Source organism: Phyllostomus hastatus, unplaced genomic scaffold (assembly GCF_019186645.2).
Source record: "Phyllostomus hastatus isolate PE091 unplaced genomic scaffold, TTU_PhHast_1.1 phas_contig_209, whole genome shotgun sequence".
NCBI lineage: Eukaryota > Metazoa > Chordata > Mammalia > Chiroptera > Phyllostomidae > Phyllostomus > Phyllostomus hastatus.
In genome coordinates, this window is record NW_025333735.1 from 15,522,941 (window position 1) to 15,542,128 (window position 19,188).

General features: G+C 37.5%; 1 pseudogene; it reads left to right on the forward strand.

Annotated features, from left to right (window-relative positions):
• The window catches only part of LOC123816414, a 162,876-nt pseudogene that overhangs the window by 107,496 nt on the left and 36,192 nt on the right, over positions 1 to 19,188 (forward strand).

A 19,188-nucleotide genomic window follows, 5' to 3' on the forward strand; every position in this document is an offset into this window, starting at 1 on the left:
GGATCACACAGGTCATACACGTTGAAGGCAAAAATTATAACACACTTCTAATAAGCTATTATGATTACTACCCACATTCCTGAAAAATATGATCAACCCAACGTGCATACAATCAGAGTCATTGGGCTTGACATAAATATATGTTATAATGCTTATTGTCGTTATGATACAGAACAAATGTTACATGAATACTCAAAGGGCTAACTACCTCATAAGGAGGGTTATTTCTTTCACCTTTAAATGGCAGCCAGAGAGAGGTATGGAAACAGCTGAACTTGCTACTGAACACTAAGCACATTTATTAAATAATTATACCTCCAAACGATTCAAAATAATCGGAATCTGAGATACAATACATACACATTTGCACTCTTTTCCAAAAGTTTACTTTGCTAATGTAGACTGTCAATCCATGCTTACTATTTGTCATAAGTACTCTCTAGATTTTGCTTTAGTTTTCTCCGTAACACCTTCTCTGATGTCTCAACATACTATTGTCTAAGAAATATTTCACTACTGCAAACATTAATTTAGCCTTAGTCAAAACCTGGTAGCCATGAACTCTGACAGTGTTTTGGAACCTTAAGAATTCAGTTAAGATGAATATAAAAAACTCTATTGCTATAGTATAAATCTACTTTTAATAGCTCAAGTATTGGATTAATGGTAGCTATCCATAAAGCACGTGTTATGCATAAGGGGTACACAATATTTAAAGACACATAACTATGTCAGGCTTTGTTTATATCAGCCATCATTGTGTCATGAATTTCACAGCATCATAAAATATGGTCCTTCTACCAGCTCTGATTCAGCTAAACAAAATGCTCACCCTTTATTTCAGATCATTAAACTGACAGCATTTATATCTAGATTGATGCCAAAGGGGATACAATTTTCCTGAAGGGAAAGAAAAAGTCATCTGCTATTTTAGTGGAAAGGCTGGGCCAGCTGCAAGCTCATAATTGTCATCAGTAATTACTAGATGGAAGGGAAATGAGAAATTACGTTTTTGACAGAGGCAAGAAACAGCAACAGGGTCCTGTTTTGTTGACTCAGAAAGCTTCAGAAGTTAACACTTTTTAGGGTAGGGTTAACACTTTCAGGGTTACCTACAAAAAGAAAAATACAATTGAGGAGGCAAAGAATATCCTTATGAAAAAAGTCCAAGTTTCTTTTGACAAATATTTCATTATTCCCTTTCTTCTTCTAAATGGCTAAGCTAAATTTTCCTTTAACATTCAACAAATGTGTACTGTCCAAGTAGTAAGCATCTTTCATTCTTCAAGACATGATATCCAGCCAGACAAGGCACAATCCCTGCATTCTAGGAGTGTGCTGGCTGGGGGAAAGTAAAATCTGTAGCCAAGCAATTAGGATGTATAGAAAAGACTGTCTTCTAAATGTTAATGGTGCGTGGAAGCATGAGTGACCTATGTTGCCAGTCCAAGTGTTTCAGTAAAAATCTCATGGAGAGATTTTAGCTTGAGTTTTAAATGTTAAATAAAAGACAAGGAAATGATACTCCAGGAAAAAGCAATTGATTGTAAGAAAACACAGACTTACAACAAAGCATAATACCTTGGGAAAGATAACAGGTCATTAATTACATTTATCTAGATAATAGTTTTTATAGACAAGATTATTGATTCCCAACTCTGAAGAGAACAGCAAAATAACCTGCTTGGTTGAGCAAAAAACAAGTTTATTGCTTATTGCAATAAAGGAACCCACTTATGACCTTGAGAGAATTTTAGTGGCATTTCAGATTGAGGAAGTCAAAGTGGCATTTTGTAAAGTTTTGGGGTCAAGTTTAAGGCATGTCTTTCAGTGAGGGGTTCTGAATACATTCATAATGTAATTGTATAAGATGAATGGATAAAGTAAGGGAAAATCTTTGAAGAAAGTCTTAGAAAAGTAAACAATCATTTGATTAGCCCAGTGAGTGATCTATTCTAAGAGGCTATTTATCTAATGAGAATAAATCAATTGTTCAGATAAATACATTCAGGAAGTTCTAAAATAAACAATAGTTATTTTCAACTTCATCTTCCTGAGCAAAGATTTTCTGTAACAACAAATTTAGGTTAATATAGAAGCTGAAAAGTAAAATCATGTTACTATAAACAGTAAGCTGTATGGGTATAGATGGCTTCAGCTGTCAAAAGGCAGGTGAAGTTTGAAATAGATCTGAATTGTGAGAGTCCATTTTGAAACATTTGAAATGGGAAAAGGATAGGGAACAGTCTAAAAGCCGCAAAAAAAAGAAAAGAATATCAACTTAATTCTTGTAGCAATCCTCTAAGACAGGCATTATCATCCCCATATTTCAGATGATATTGAAGTTTTGAGAGGCTATACTTAAAAAAATTTCTCACCCACTGGCTTTTAAGAAATTAGTGGAGCCAGATTTCAAATCCAGTTCCAGCTGACTCCAAAATCATCTTGCAGTTTCCCTTACCTCATGATGTTTCCAGTAAGTCGTAAAGCAGGGATGCAAAGTAAAAAGATTTCTCTTTAGGTACTGACTATTCAAAGTACTTATTAAAAATACAGAATCTCAAGTCCCACTCTAAAATCAAAATCTGCTAACAAGATCTCAGGTGATTGTTATGCAAATTAAATTTGAGAAGTACAGTTTTAGAGAACTTGAAGTTACCACCCCCATGAAATTAGCTCATATTGTACACACAGTGGGTTTTTTGGCTCCCCTTCAATTTCCAGAACTGTCTTTTTTTCCCTTATTTTTTTTCATCTGTGATAAGTAAAAAGAAAAAAGGCAAGAGATTTCGTGAGCATAGTATCCTATGAAAACTCTGCTTGGGAAGTATAGTCAATAGAGCAAAAGAAAAATAGCCTTTCTTGTAGATGTTTCTCCCTTAAGATTGAGAAACATGAGGCTAGTTGGACAGTAAGTACCTACCATCACCTTTCCACAATGGCACCAGGAGCTCACCTCTGGGCAGAACTGAGACCATACATTAGGTGATGAGGGGCAGGGCAAATAGTAGAAAAGACCAAAGGGAAGATGCAAGGTGGGAGAGAAAGGGGGAAAACAAAGATGGAGACCAGACTTCAAAGAGATTACTAGCTACCCACAAAGAGGCATTGCAATAAATTTTGGGAGAAGACAAATGTTTTACATTATCTGTATTCTTGTATGTTGGCAATCAAAAGATCATAATCATTCCCTTTCTTGTAATCATATGCTCATGTATTGTAACTAAATCTTTGACAAGTTCTCTATTCATTCATCAATATCTATTTGTTTTCATGTTTACAACATGTCAGACACTGTTTTAGGCCATGGAGGTACAGCAATTAACAAGATTAGTTTATAGCTTCTTGGTGTTTATGTTGTAGTGGGAAGGAGAGGTAGATATGGGGGGTGGGGGTTGGTTGGGAAATGATTTCTACTGCTTAAGAACTTTTCTAAGTATTACTATAATTACAAATAGATATCTAGACCATAAGGACTGGTGACATTGGAAATCAATGTTTTGGTGGGTGAAGTGGGCAAATCGGAGAAAGCTGCACATGTAAAAGGACAGTTCCTCACCACACCTTCTGCCCAAGCAGCACTGCAGTAGCGGGAGCACCGGAGCACCATGGCTCTGGGCCCGGGAGGGGGAGGGGGAGGGGGAGGGGGAGGGGGCGGTGGGGGGAAGGAAGGTGTGCTCCTGTACCACGTGACACTGTGTAATGTTTCTCAGTTTCTTATCAGCGGCACTCTTTTTGGAGATCTGAACCCAAGGGAATAGTTACTCTTGCTCTTAATTTCCCTGCGTTTGAATCACGTTGTTCAAATTCCTCTTGTAGATTTCCTTTCTTCATGTGAGCAACACAAAGAAGCATACCATCAATATCTGCTCAACTGTCACCTCCGAAAGCCTTCCAAAGGACTATGACATGCTGTCCCTGGGGTATGTCCTGTGTGACACATTCCTCTGCTTTAGAAGCTTCAGTGGGACTCCACCTCAGAGTGGTCTGGTTGTTCATCCGTGGCTGGGTGATGGGACAGAAGTCACTTCCCTTGGGGCAGAGGTTTCTACCGTTTTTTCTCTAGGAGTCTTAATTCTAAAAACTGACATTTGTATGATGTGTGACAGTTTACAAAGGCTTTTCTCACGTGGTTTTACATTGTTTTTACATTTTACAGGTAAAAAATGGATATCCAAAGACAATAAGCATTTTTCCCAAACATGTCTGTATCCAATAAGTGCCATGCCTTCTCATTTCAAACACCCTATTCCTTCACTACTCCAATGATGCTCTCTCATCATAGCGAGTCTCTCCTCCTCTCCTTCCCTCCCTCCTCATAGTTTGGATGCCTTTAATGCTGAAAGAAAATAAAAGTGAAGTAGCCATACTTAATTAAACTGTTAATTACCTTACCTTTCATTTTCATTGTCTTCTTTATGGGAATGAAATGTTTAGCATTCTTCCACCTCCCCTTTTAAAAATAACATTATTAATAACCCCTATTATAAATTATAGGCACCATTTAGGCTTATTGGCACTACATAGGACTGGTTGGAGACTTCAGACCTCAAAATAAATTTTTTATTTTGAGGTCATTTTTTTTACTTTTATTATTATCATGTACTAGCATTATTTGTTGAGGCTGTAATCAGGAAATATTGTTTGGCATTGAGGGAGAAAATAACCACACATCTCTCTGAGCACTTAGAACTATATTGTTACCAACAATAACAAAAAAGCATTCAAGAATAAAAAATGTTTTCCTCTTCAGGAAACCATTCTTTGATATATAAGATATTGATTAGTCAATTAATGGTACTTGAGACAAACCTCCCACTGAAATAGATATAATAATCCATAAAAACAAATTATAGCAAGGATAAAAATAAAAGTGTGAGCAGTAATCTATGCAGATACTTTAAAGAAAAATCTATGAGATTATCCTCATCACTCTTCTTTTTGGTACCAATGTATTATTGATGAGAACGAATACTTGACTTCCTCTACAGTGGCTCCAGCTTAATTTGGAACTACAAAGTTCAGACACTGAAAGTAAACTGAGTAATGCCTCAATATTGAAGTTTTACAGGAAACTCAAATGTATTCAGTTTATAGATCATGCTTTGCCTCCGTAAATTATTACAAAAAATATAAAGCAATAACATTGATACCTAATTAAGAATCATGTGGGTCCACTTTATCTATGTCCTTTTTTAAGCCAGTTTACTAATATGGGATGAAAAGGCATTTATCTAAGTTCCAAGAAATATTTTAACAAACATCCTTAAATCCTAGAGATAGATGAATGGGGTACTTAACCTGAATAGATTGCCTTCAAAAATTGTATTTTGTTCATACAATTGTAATAAATAGCATGGCAGACAAAATTATTTATGAATAGTGGAAGCAACTATGTCTTACTTAGCTCTGCACTTTTGAGCTTACTTAGATAAGATATTTAATATAGATTAGACTGAATTAAATATATAGTGATATGTGAGGCTCTTTTCTTTCCAACATACCCAGGAGAGGGGAAACAAATATGAAAAGGACAAGTCTCCTCTCACAAACACACATGCATGCACACATCTGACCTCTCTTGATTTCTAGTCCTGCACTTGCTCTCTATGGTTAAACAAGAGCTTTCCCAGCTACTGTGTAGATTGACTCTAACCAAAGTGAGCTGGAGATGCAGGCATTGCCCACACTCTGACAGGAGGTACCCCTTTGCTGTTGTTTCTCAACAGCCTTTTCTCAAGCCCCATGGAGTCACCCCATGATTAAACTCACAAGCTCTCTTCTTTCTTTTCTGATTATTTCAACAATCTTTCTCATTATCTCTGATGCTTTGCCATTTTATTATGACATTCCTGAATGAATTTTTTTTAATCCTGCTCACACCAAGTGAACTTTTACAATTTGATGGCTCAAATATTTCTTCTAGAAAACATTAACAACCTTTGGCTGAACAACAAACATTTATTGCTTTTACAGCTTTGGAGGCTAGAAGTGTGACATTAAGTTGTCATCAGCATCAGTTCCTCCTGAGAGCAGTGAGGGAAGAGCTGTCCCTTGCCTCTCTCGCAGTTCCTGGTGGTGTGCTATCTTTGATGTTCCTTGATTCCCACTGTGTCACCTTGATCTCTGCCTTCATTTTCACAGGACATTCTCCTTGTGTATGTGTCCATGTCAAAATTTCTCCTTGCTATAAAGACACCAGTCATGTTGGATTAGTGACCCACCCTAATCCAGTATGACCTCATATTAATTACGTTTGCAATCACCTTGTTTCCAAATAAGATATTAGGAGGTACTGGAGGTTAGAACTTAAACATATGAATGTGGGTAGATGGGGAGAACACAATTCAACCTAAATTCATCCTCAGATACTGACAGTGTCTTCTGTACGATCCTTTGTCTTGTGTCCATGTCTTCAGTCTCCAGCCTCTCCAGTCCTCATAATACAAAACTGCAACCACATGCTTACACCCAGAATGATGAAGGCTGGAAAGGAGGTATCTGGAATTTACCTTGGGAAGGTGAGGCTCACAGTGTGGGAATCACAGCAGAATAGAGGAGGGTGTTAAAAAATGTGAGGATCCACAATTCACAGATGTATGTTAAAACTAGGTTTTAATTCTGGTTGCTACCTCTTGATCTTAAGTTAGTTATTTAATCTCCTTGGTCTTCAATTTCTTCATTTTGGCTTTTTGTGGGCTTAATGTTAAGGACTTAGTATTGTGTCTGGCATTAAGTAGGTGCTGGATAAATGTTAGTCCTTCTATTTCCTTTCCCTTCTCTGAATCCTCAAAACTTTATTTCTTGTACAGTGTTCATCAGATTTTGTCTGGTATTTATGGTTACTTGTATTTCTACAATTTTATGGTCAGTTTCAAGAGCCAGGGACATATTTCTAGACCACTGCTGTCAAGTCATTTCTGATGAAAATATGTGTGTGTGTGTTTCTGTGTGTGTATGTATATAATCTTTAATCTTTCAAAGACTGATATTTTTTATAAAATATAATAAAAGTAAGTTATTAGAAAAATAAAACTAAAAAACAAAGACATACAAAATACAAGTTCCAGTTTCATTATTATTATATTTAACAAATATAATATCACTGTCAAAATGTTATAAATGTTTCTAAATGCTTACTTTCAAATTCTGTACTTAACCCACTGTAGATCAGTAGCAAACGGTTCACTGGTAATTCCTGGTCTGTGAACCACACTTCGATTGGCATGACCTAGAGCTTGATCCTTGCTCTTTACCCAAAACCTCGCAGCTGAGGTTTTGGCCTTACCTAGGAGCTTGATAGATATGCAAAATCTCAGATCTTAGATCTACTGAGTCAGAACTTGCATGTTAAGATTTGAGAAACACTTGTCCTGGATTATTTAGAATCGCTTTCATTACAGAGCTCCAAGTCTTCCATAAAACAGGTGTTCAATCAAAATCCATTAAAGTTTTTCGAGAGTGCAAACCCCCAAAAGAGAGCTAATATGTGACTTAATGCTTCTGGAAGCAGATTTTCATTTTATTGTGATCCTGAAAATATTTGTTGATAAAAAACTGAGCAGTTTTTGGTGTGCACCTCTCATATCAAAAACATGAATTTGCATGATTGATATTTTTACATTTTTAAAGCACAGTATTATTACAACTTATATTCTTAATATATGTGTAACAGGGTATATGTATGTCTATTGGTCTGTGAAGTATATAAAGGAGGAACATCAGTTCAATTGTAAATAATCTACTCTTTGTGTTTGATTAAGTCAAGATGAAAATTAATAGAGGTACATTTCAAAACCTGTGTATATTGTTGTTAAAGTGGATCAGCTTTGAAGTCAGAAAAGCCTCCATTTGAATGCTGGGTATTTTCCCATTACTTATTACTTGTCTGTAATCAAAATCTTCTCATTTTTCAAATGGCATAAGTGTTCTGATTTGGTGAGAGTAATGTAAGGTTAAACTAATATACATTGTGCACCAGTATGACGCCTCTTAGGTTGTCAGTATCCGACAAACTTTGTTTTCCTGACAACAGAGAAATAGGTTTAGATTAAGTTTTTATTTTTTAGTGAGGCTATTGGAAAAACTAAAGGTATATAGTAAAATGAAACAACCTAAATGTGGAAATATAATTTGGCAGAGAAATACATAACAGTTGCTTTTTTAATACTTGCAAGTTTAAAATGTTGCTGTGTGTTACAATGCTGTCAATATTGATCAGTGTTTTTCTCAGTGGCAAAACCACATATGCTGACTAATACAAACCTGTCATGTGCCCACAGTACCTGTTACAGTGCCTTGATTATAGAAGATGCTCCATAAATGTTTCTCAGAGAAATTGTGAATTCTTTGCTCTCAGGGACCATATTTCATTCTCCTTATTCTGTGATCCTCTCATCTGTTTTTTTATAGCAGAGCTTCCCCTCTCCCATCCCCAGTGTGCTGCTGTACCCCGGTGAGTGACACACGGTTTAAAGTGTCCAAAGATCTGGACCCCTAGTCCTGCTGGGCGACCACTCAGAGTCTGGGGAGCTACAGCAGACTCTTTCTGCTTCTCTCAGTCTTACAGTGTTCTCACATGAAAAAGGTTGGGTGACAGGAATCCATCCTATCTTCTTTCTTAACTAGAATCATCGATTTACATTAATCTCCTGTAGAGAAAAATCTTTTGAAATAAGGCCTAAATTGTATTCATCATAGTGTTACCTCCTTCCTTCTAGACAAGTATAGTGCATCTTTAGATGAGTCTGGGCAACATTCTCACCAATTACTTTAATTATAAACTTGACCCTTGTCTCTAACTAAATGTGTTTTCTTCTGTTACTTTTTCAGATTATGCTGCAACTTGGTGCTTCCTAGCATGGATCCATTAATCTGTTGTTAATTTTTTTCTTATTCAATTTGCTTTCAGTCTTCAAAGAGAAAGCCTCAGTCTGACATTTGTGTGACTTTAACATCTTCACAATCTCTTGCTATTTTCCTTTTTAGCAAAAAGAATATGGACCTCAAGTATCTGAGTAGGCAATACGTGCTCCAATTAAAATTAAAAACTTTTTTATCTTTATTATACTTATTTTTATGGTTTCTTTTATAGTAAAGCAGGATATAAGATTTTTTATTTAAACTATAGTGATATAAAGCTTTTAAATGTATGTTTATTTAAGGAACAAAATTAGTTAAGACTTTCAAGTTCATGGATATAGTAGTCTCAGATTTATGGATATGGTAGATATATAAAAATTATATATAAATAACTAAAATTTGCAGAACACCAACATAACAGAAAAGGCTCTAGGTTTTACATCTGAAAACCTATAATTGGACAACAGCTATGTCAATCACTTGAGCAAAGTGTTTAACCTTCCTTAACCACATTTTTTCTCCTTTATCTGTACAATAGAGATTACAACAACTACATGAAAAAGCATCTATTGGGGATTAAATGAAATAATGTATGTGAGAGCACTTTGTAAACTAAAAAGAACTATACTAATGTTATTGTTATTTTTATTAATATATCATAACTGACATTTCAAATTTTAATTTATATGATAGTGTTCTAAGAGAATTAAACAAATTGCAATATGCTTAATGTGAGTTTATTAAATTTTAAGAATTTGGGCATAACATCAAAAATAATTATTTTTAAAGATTTAAACTTCTATAAATACTGATAATATTGGTACCAGGTTTGTCTTCTTCACAAGTTTTATTATATGCCAAAGGAGGTTCAGAGCCCACTAACTACTACTAACAGAGACTATTTGCAATGAACTACACCAAATAGCTAGGTCACAAGAAATGACAGGCAATTAAACTAATCCTTGAGCATAGGATGAAAGAAAATCAAGTGGAGTGGAAGAAAGCAGGTGGTGCTCTGAGAAGAGGTGATTAGGAAACAGTTCTGGGCAGTCTGGCCCACTTTGAGCTCTAACAATGTAACCATAGTAACCATAACAAATATGATGGGAAGGAGGAAAGGGAGAGTGCCAGAGAATCTTTGGTACTTTCACACTGGTTGGAAAGCCAGGCTATGTGCTCTCAAGCAGGCTGCCAAAATACACAGTCTATGACAGACGAAGCTTTGAGAAAGAGTTCACTTGTCTCCCAATTGTCACAGGCCACATGCTTCAAATAGTGAGTAGGAAAAAGTGGGGGGATTTGGACTGTCTGGGAGCATCCAGAAGAGAAAGCAGCTGGGTTCCCACAGGCTTGTTTACACACTGGATGCCTGATGGATCTGTTGAGGCTGGACACTGGGAACGCTGGAAAGGAATACATAGTTGAATCTCACAATAAGCACTGTCTGTTAAATGGCTTATGGCACTAGTCAGATGAGGTTTTAACTGAACAAAAATCCATAGTGACAAAGGCCCCTGACCTTTCTGCAGCTTATATGAAAGTTTTAGAACTTACAAATCCAAATCTCTATTTATGCTACTAAATAGCCTTTTTTAAAGCTTAAATGATATCAACCATGAACATTACTGTACTATCAATCAGACCAACAACATCAGTTGTTGGCATCAAGTTCATTGGCCAAGGTAGTGATTCTCAAGTGTGGTCTAGGGACCTCAGGAAGTCTCTACTCAGGGGATTTGTAATGTCAAAAAATTATCTTAACAATAATTCTAAAATGTTTTTGCTCCTTACTCTCTCATTCTCTTATGAGTGAGCTTTATTGACTTATGCAAAGTCAATATAAAGTGCGATGACATAACAAATTGAATGGAGAAGCAAATATAAGCATATAGCTGTCTTCTATTAATTTATCAAAGAGATTTGCAAAAATGCCAAACAATGCTACTCTCCTTACTAATTTTTTTGGAATACAATTATTTTCATTAAAATATTTATGTTGACAATGATTTATATGAACAGATAATGGGTTTATTATTGTTATTTTCAAATAAAATTTTCCAAATATTAATTTTTAATATGGAACACAACAGTAGATATGTAATAGACAAAAAATAGATGTGTGGTACCCATAATATATCCCTTGGATCCTTAATATTTTTAAGAGCATAAAGAAGTCCTGATGTCAAAAGGCTGAGACCCACTAGACTAAACTACTAAACTCCCAGTTGCAGCAGGTCTGATTTTATTTTTGGTTTGAATTTTCTGGTATTGGCTTGAGGGAAGGTTGAAACTCTATTAACAAATTCAGGACTTCCAGCAAGATGGAGGAATAGGTGGGCACATCGTGCCTCCTCGCACAACCAAGATTAGAACAACAATAATTTACAGATAGAATATCACTCAGAACTGATAGAGGATTTATCTGAATGGAAGTAGGACAGCCAAGGGACAGCCAAGAAGTTGAAGTAGACCCATACATCCAGACCGGTAGGAGACAACGAGCCTGGTGGGCTCAGGGCTGGCGCGGGTCGGCGGCGCGCGGAGGTCGGGGAAAATTTGGTGCAAAATCTGTGTGACAGCCATCCGGGGCACAAGAATGCAGCGGTGATCCCTGAGTACACAAGCTGCAGCTGGTGGACCCAGTGGGGCAGCGATTGTGGACCAGGGCAGAGCTCGCAGCCCAGGATCCCAAGGAAGGGCCTGAGCCCAGGAGAACAGAACTACCGCCATTGTTCCCTCCCGCTCCCGCCCCCGCCCCTGCCCACACATATAACGTCACAATCTAGCGAACGGAGTGCCCAGCCCCGTTGAACACCTAAGGCTCCGCCCCCCACCGTAACAAGAGTGACCAAACCGGGAAAAAAAAAAAAAAGGAGAGACAGGGAAAGACATAAGATATGTTTCCAACAGAACAGATCAGTCCCCCAGGACTCATCCTTTTGAGAGACCAAGAAATAGCCAATCTATCAGATGCACAGTTCAAAACACTGGTGATCAGAAAGCTCAAGGAATTGGTTGATTTTGGGCACAATTTAGATGAAAGGATGCAGGTTACCATAAAAGAGATGCAGGAAGATACGCGGAGGAGAGCCAATAGTGAAAGGAAGGAATCTGAGTCTCAAAACAATACAGTGGACCAGAAGGAAGATAGAATCAACCAAGCAGGAAAGCATGATGAAATAAGAATTCAAAAAATTGAGGAAAAGCTTAAGAGCATCCAGGACACCTTTAAATGTTCCAACATCCGAATGATAGGGGTACCAGAATGGGAAGGAGAAAAGCAACAGATGAAGCACATATTTGAACAAGTAATAAAGGAGAACTTCCCCAATCTGGCAAAGGGAACAGTCTTCCAAGAAATCCAAGAAGCTCAGAGAGCCCCAAAGAAGTTGGACCCAAGAAGAAACACACCAAGGCACATCATAATTCCATTAGCCAAGGTAAAAACGAAGGAGAGAATCCTAGAAGCAACAAGAGATAAGGGGACAGTAACCTACAAAGGAGTTCCCATCAGACTGTCAGCTGATTTCTCCAAAGACACCTTACAGGCAAGAAGGGGCTAGAAAGAAATATTCCAAGTCATGAAAGACAAGGACCTACATCCCAGATAGCTCTATCCAGCAAAGCTCTCATTTAGAATGGAAGGGAGATAAAGTGCTTTTCAGATAAGGTCAACATCACTAAGCCCTTATTTTATGAAATGCTAAACGGACTTATCTAAGAAAAGAAGATAAAGAAAAGACATATATAGTAAAAGGACAGCAAACTCACAATTATTAACAACCACACCTAAAGCAAAACCAAAAGAAACTAAGTAAACAACTAGAACAGGAACAGAACCACAGAAATGGAGGGCACTTGGAGGGCTAGCAGCAGGGGGGGTGGGAGGAGGAGAGAGGGGGAAAAGGTATAGAGAATAAGTAGCATAGAATGTAGGTTGAAAATAGATAGGGGGAGGGCAAGAATAGTACGGGAAAGGTAGAAGCTAAAGAACTCATAAGAATGACACATGGACATGAACTAAAGGGGGGGAACGTGGGTGGGAGAGGGGGTACAGGGTGGAGGGGAGAGAAGGGAGAAATGGGACAACTGTAATAGCATAATCAATAAAATACATTTTAAAAAATTCAAATGGGTAGCAGCTGGATTAACATTTGTGAATTTGTGTATGACTACAGAATACTCAAAGAGAAACTCATTTTCTAATTTGCTCTGCCCATCCTGAGCTCCAGAACCTTCACTGCAACCACATTATCTTTCAGAATGTATCTGTTAACTATAGAACTGTAAAAATACTTGTGAAGATTTTTAGATCTGTGATTTTTTCTCTTTTGTTATTTTTATTTTGACACAATTTTATTTTTAAACTATATGTTATTGATTATGCTATTACAGTTGTCCCAATGTTTTCTCCCCTTTGTCACTCTCTAACCTGTATACCCCCTTCCCACTATCATTGCTCCACTTTAGTTCATGTCCATGGGTCATATATATAAGTTCTTTGGCTTCTCCATTTCCTGTACTGTTCTCAATCTCTCCCTGTCTATTTTGTGCCTACCAATTATGCTTCTTATTCCCTGTACCTTTTCCCCCATTCTACCTCTTCACTTCCCCTCTGATAACCTTCAATGTGATCTCTATTTCTGTGATTCTGTTCCTGTTCTAGTCATTTGCTTTGTTCATTTTTGTTTTTTAGGTTCAGTTGTTGATAGTTGTGAGTTTATTTTCATTTTACTGTTCATAGTTTTTAATCTCCTTCTTTTTCTCAGATAGGTCCTTTTAACATTTCATATAAGGGTTTAGTGATGATGAACTCCTTTAACTTGACCTTATCTTGGAAGCACTTTATCTTCCCTTCCATTCTAAATGAGAGGTTTGCTGGGTAGAGTAATATTGGATGTAGGTCCTCGCTTTTCACGACTTTGAATACTTCTTTCCAGCCCCTCCTTGCCTATAAGATTTCTTTTGAGAAATCAGCTGATAGTCTTATGGGAACTCCTTTGTAGGTAACTCTTTTTCTCTTGCTGCTTTTAAGATTCCTTCCTTATCTTTAATTTTGGACAATGTAATTATGATGTGTCTTGCTGTATTTCTTCTTGGATTCAACTCTTTTGGGATTTTGTGAGTGTCCTGGACTTGCATGTCTAGTTCCTTCACCAGACTGGGGAAGTTTTCTTTCATTATTTGTTCAAATAAGTTTTCAATTTCTTGTTCTTCCTCTTCTCTTTCTGGTACCCCTATGATTCAGATGTTGGAACAGTTAAAGTTGTACCAGAGGTTCCACCGCATCTTCTCATTTTTTTTTAATTCATGTTTCTTCATTCTGTTCTGGTTGAATGTTTAATTCTTCCTTTATTCCAAATTGTTGATTTGAGTCCTAATTTTCCTCCCTTCACTGTTGGTTCCCTGTATATTTCCTTTATCTCACTTTATATAGCCTTCATTTCTTCCTTCATTTTGCAACCAAACTCAATAATTTCTGTGAGCATCCTGATTACCAATGTTTTGAACTATGCATCTGATAGGTTGGCTATCTCCTCATCACTTAGTTCTTTTCTGAAGTTTCGATCTGTTCTTTCATTTGGGTCATATTTCTCTGTCTTACTGCACCTGTTATGTTGTAAGGGGCAGAGAGCCTTAGGTATCCACTGGGTCAGGATAATCCACTTTGCTGTGTTGTGATGCTGTGTGGGGTGGGTGATGAGTCAGAGAGGGAACAATGCCATTTACTATCGTGCTTGGCTCTTGCCCCACTTTCAGTCACTTTCCCCACTTTCCACAAGCAAATTGGGCTCTTGTGGTGCTGACTCGCAGGTATGTGGGCTTGTGTACATTCTAGGACTCTAGGGACCTCTCCAGGGGACTTTTCTGTGAGACTGGGAGTTTCTCCTGCTGCCAAATCCCATTCAGGTTTGTACAGCCAGAGTTTTTGAGGCTTTATTTCCCCCACAGGAACCCTGAGTAGCACGGTTTGACTGGGTCCCCAGTTCCTCCTGGCTTATCCACATACAAAAGTGGGAACTCCATCAACCAGCGCTGCCTTGCCATGTGTGCTGTCACTCTGGCTGCCCGTCTCCACCCCTCTTACTGGTCTGCATAAACTGGTTTCTTCTTTAACTCCTAGGTTATCGGACTTCCATGCAGTTAGATTTTCTGGAATTTCTGGTTGTTTTCTGTTTTTTATATTGGTTGTTATCCTTCTGTTGGCTGTGCAAAGATGCAAAATACTTCTACCTACACCTCCATCTTGCCTGGAACTAAATCTTTCATTTTAAAATAATCAAAATTTTCATTAAAAATGGCTGAAATTGTAGCATAGTATAATAACTGGAGACAGGTTTCCATACAATTATATTAGGCCAAATTATACAGATCACTAATACAAAGATTATACAACAGAGTTCTGACAAGGACTCAAATCCTTTCTTACTAGAAGCAAGGAGTTTCACACAGTGGTGAAGAAGAGCTCAGGACCTGGAGTCAGGCAGAGTGGGTGTGAACACCATGTCCTGTGCTTTCAACATCATGGCCTCGGGAATTTTAATTAATTTTAATTTTAAGTATTTCTCTATGACTCAGTTTACACATCTATAGAATGAGAAATAACAGTAATAATTTCAATTCACAGAAGAACTTCAAAATTAAGGAGATAATATGCAATGTGTTTGGTGTACATTCTTTCATTTAACCCTCACAGCAACTTTAAGGTGTATAAGATTTTCTTAAATTTTATTTTTCATATGTTAGTTTCAAATGTTAGTTTTTCTGGAAAACTGACATTTAGAAAAGTCAAGTAGTTTTCCAAAGGTTATGCCATTGTAAGTGGCAAAGCATGGAATTTCTTTTGACTGGGACTCCACAAACAGCCATATTATTGTATTTTCTCAGCAACAAAGATTAGAAATTGCCAACTTCTCTTTTTCATGTCATCTTTAGCCCAATACTTAGCTTTGTGTAAAATACATACAATCTTAGTTGCTTGTAAAGCAGGGCAAGAAAACAGCTATGAGTTCATTATAGGGGAGGAAGGGAAGAGGTATTTTATGATTCCCCAAGATAGGGACACTGCCCACTCTTATAGAGATTTTATAGCCCCACAGCACACGTGTATTTCACAAGTTTTGTTTGATATATTCTGGGATAGGGTTGAGCATTTGTGACAGATACATGCAAATATTGGTTTATACACTGAGCAATAATTGCTAAGTGACCTTAAGAGAAAAAATGACTTCCTCATAAAAAGCTCTCACTGGAGCATTCCAGATGAAAGGGCTGAAGCAGTGCAGGTTCCTCTTGCTGTAACACCAGACCAGCAAGCTAAGGCCGAATACCCTGGAGCTCGAAGAGTCTGTGCCTTAATATTATTAATGGAGATACAGAGTAATTGTGACTATTGCCCAGATCTTGCTATTTAAGAAGCAATTCAACTTAGAGCGACGTTCCATATATTTCACCAGACAAGTTGTGGGGGGGAAGCCCCTCAACGTCTTTTTAAAGAACATTTATAGCCCTGGCTGGCATAACTCAGTGGATTGAGCGCGGGCTGGGAACCAAAGTGTCCCAGGTTCGATTCCCAGCCAGGGTACATTCTTGGGTTGCAGGCCATAACCCCCAGCAACCGCACATTGATGTCTCTCTCTCTCTCTCTCTCTCTCTCTCTCTCTCTCTCTCTCCCTCCCTCCCTTCCCTCCCTAAAAATAAATAAATGAAATCTTTAAAAAAAAAGAACATTTATTATAAATTCAAAGTAATAGACTAGGTATTAATGGTTAATAATCTATGTATTTTTTTGCATCATTCAGAGGTATATAGCCAGGAACCTTCTCCACTTCCTGACTGGCAATCTAAAATTGTAACTAATTTTTTATATTTAACATCTGTGGTTACTGCTTTTCTTTGAGCTAGATAACAGGAATTGCTTACAACACAAATCATCTGATTTCCTGGAGGCATTGTATCTTTCCCCCCCTCCATCTGCACTTCAGTTGTAAATGTGACTGCTAGGTGAATTAGTGCCGAACCGGACTGGGTCATGCTTGAAGGAAGAGCTACAGTTCAGCAATGAATCATGGCCATAACCCATGAGTCAGGCTCTTCTTTAGCTCAGTAAAACCATAATACTGATTTTACTTTTCCACTAGGATGGAGATGAGAAATTACACCTGTCCAGGCAAAAGTTGGCAGTTTTATGTTCCTTTGTTATTATTAAATATATTGATATTTGATGCTATTATTGTTAGGGGGGACCTGGAAAATTTTCCTGGGAGAGGAGGGGAGTCCTTTGGTGGTGTGGGAGAGCCTGTGTACCTTGGAGATGGAAGGGTCAGGACGTGTTGGAGGCAGCGGGATTGAAACCACAGCCAGCACATGATAGATTTCCCTACCCCTGGGTGAGAGTAGATAAACTAGCATAGCTCCTGAGACAGTAGGAGAAAGCTTGCACAGAGCATGCATGGGCTGAAAAATTCATAGCACACATGTACCGTGGAGTTTGCCACAACGGTCAGGGGGATGTGTAGACCTGCCAGTCTAGATGGTATTGGCTAGAAAACCCACTTGCTTCCAGAGTGCATGGGATTTGGGGGCTAAAAGTTTAAATGGAGATGGGCACAGTCTCACCCCTTCTGGTTACCCTCACTAGCCCAGTTGGGGCCTGAGGATTCCTGGGCCAGTGGGCCCTGGTACAGGGTATCGGGGTTATTTTTCTTTGAGTGTTTTATAGGGAACGGGCTCTGGGGCAGAAGCCTGTCATTGTTCCTAAATTGTGTAGTCTTAGAATAAATGACCCCTATCCTTTTTCAACAAACCTTGGCCTCCAGAGTTTGCCTATTGAGCAGCAGGCAGTAGAATCCCACTTGCTATTTGGTCACATTCTATGTCTTTTTCCTTATTTAAGCTACTTATGCTATTCAAATTGCACTGAAGTTATTCATGCATTAGAAAAGCACAGTTGCAATAAGCTCCAACTTCAGCTTTCCCCCTTGCATCCTGAGGACAACACACCTCAGGGCTATGGAAATAATAGGCTGGTTCTCTGCATTTTTTTTAAATCTTTCACCCCAGAGTACAAAGGGGTCCTGTGTCTCTCTATGGCTTCATTTTTAAAGGCAAGAGAAATAAGACATCAATGGTTTTTCTAAGATTAGATACCAAATTATAACTTCACACTTTTTAGCTCATTCACACATATTTCTTATAGAGGAAAACTAATTCTCAAGATATGTTATTTATATGCAGGTCCAATATACTTCAAGGTTAAAACAACAACAAGAAAAGATCCAAGGAGGTCATAGATAGAATTCATCCAGAGAAGCCTTTTGATATCCATTCTATTCAACACAAGGGAAAAGTAAATTCCTCATCCTGTAGAATTTCTTTGAATAATCAACACCATGGCACACCAGATTGTACATAAAAATTACAACCTAAGCACTCTCTCATTCCCACAGCTTCAACTTGTCCCAATTTATCCTTCTGACATTGTCTTATTCTTGTTATCTTGTAGTTTCTAACCCTCATACTTTCATCCAAACCTAACTTTTTAAAATTGACCTTCAACACTATCTTCTTAGATTTGAGCTTGCTGCCTCCTTGAACATGATTTTAATTTTTATTCCTTCTCTGGCAATGCTCTCCTTGCAATCTTGAATAAATCTTAGTGTGTGTATATATATATATATTTTTTTTTACTTGCAACATTTCATTTTTTCAAAGGTTTTTTATTGCTGCTAAAAGAGTAGGTTTAACTGTACTCAATAAACTATCATGTATGTATGTAGTTATATGTAAACTCATATATATACACATATTTTTAAGTTATAAGAAATACAGTTTATTTTGGCACATAGTGTTTAACAAAATTAAACTGTCATGCATTAGCAATGTAACACAACAACCTTGATTTGGTGTAATTGTGACACATTTTCTTGCTTTCCTGTGTCCTGCTAAATCTGATCTAAACTGCTTTATAAAACTGATATGCTAAAATTTGGCTTTATTGTTTTTGCTTACACTCTGATTCCAAACAAATCTTTTCATAACCTTCTTCTATGTCAGGGTCCATTTTATCATCATTGTTACTGGTGGGGATCACCAGCCCCCAATCAACCTGTTCCAGTTTTGTCAAAATCTGTGGGAAAGTCTTCTCTTTCAAGTAACTTGATATTACTTGAAAGAAATTGCTGCAATTAATGAAAATAAATTAATAATTGCTTTAAATAAAACACCCCCTTCAAAAAGTCCCCAAAGTTTCCCTTTGAAGACCAACCCTGTGCATGGTAGTCTTATCCACGTGGTTCTGGCTTTGAATCTTGCAAAAGTTTTTAC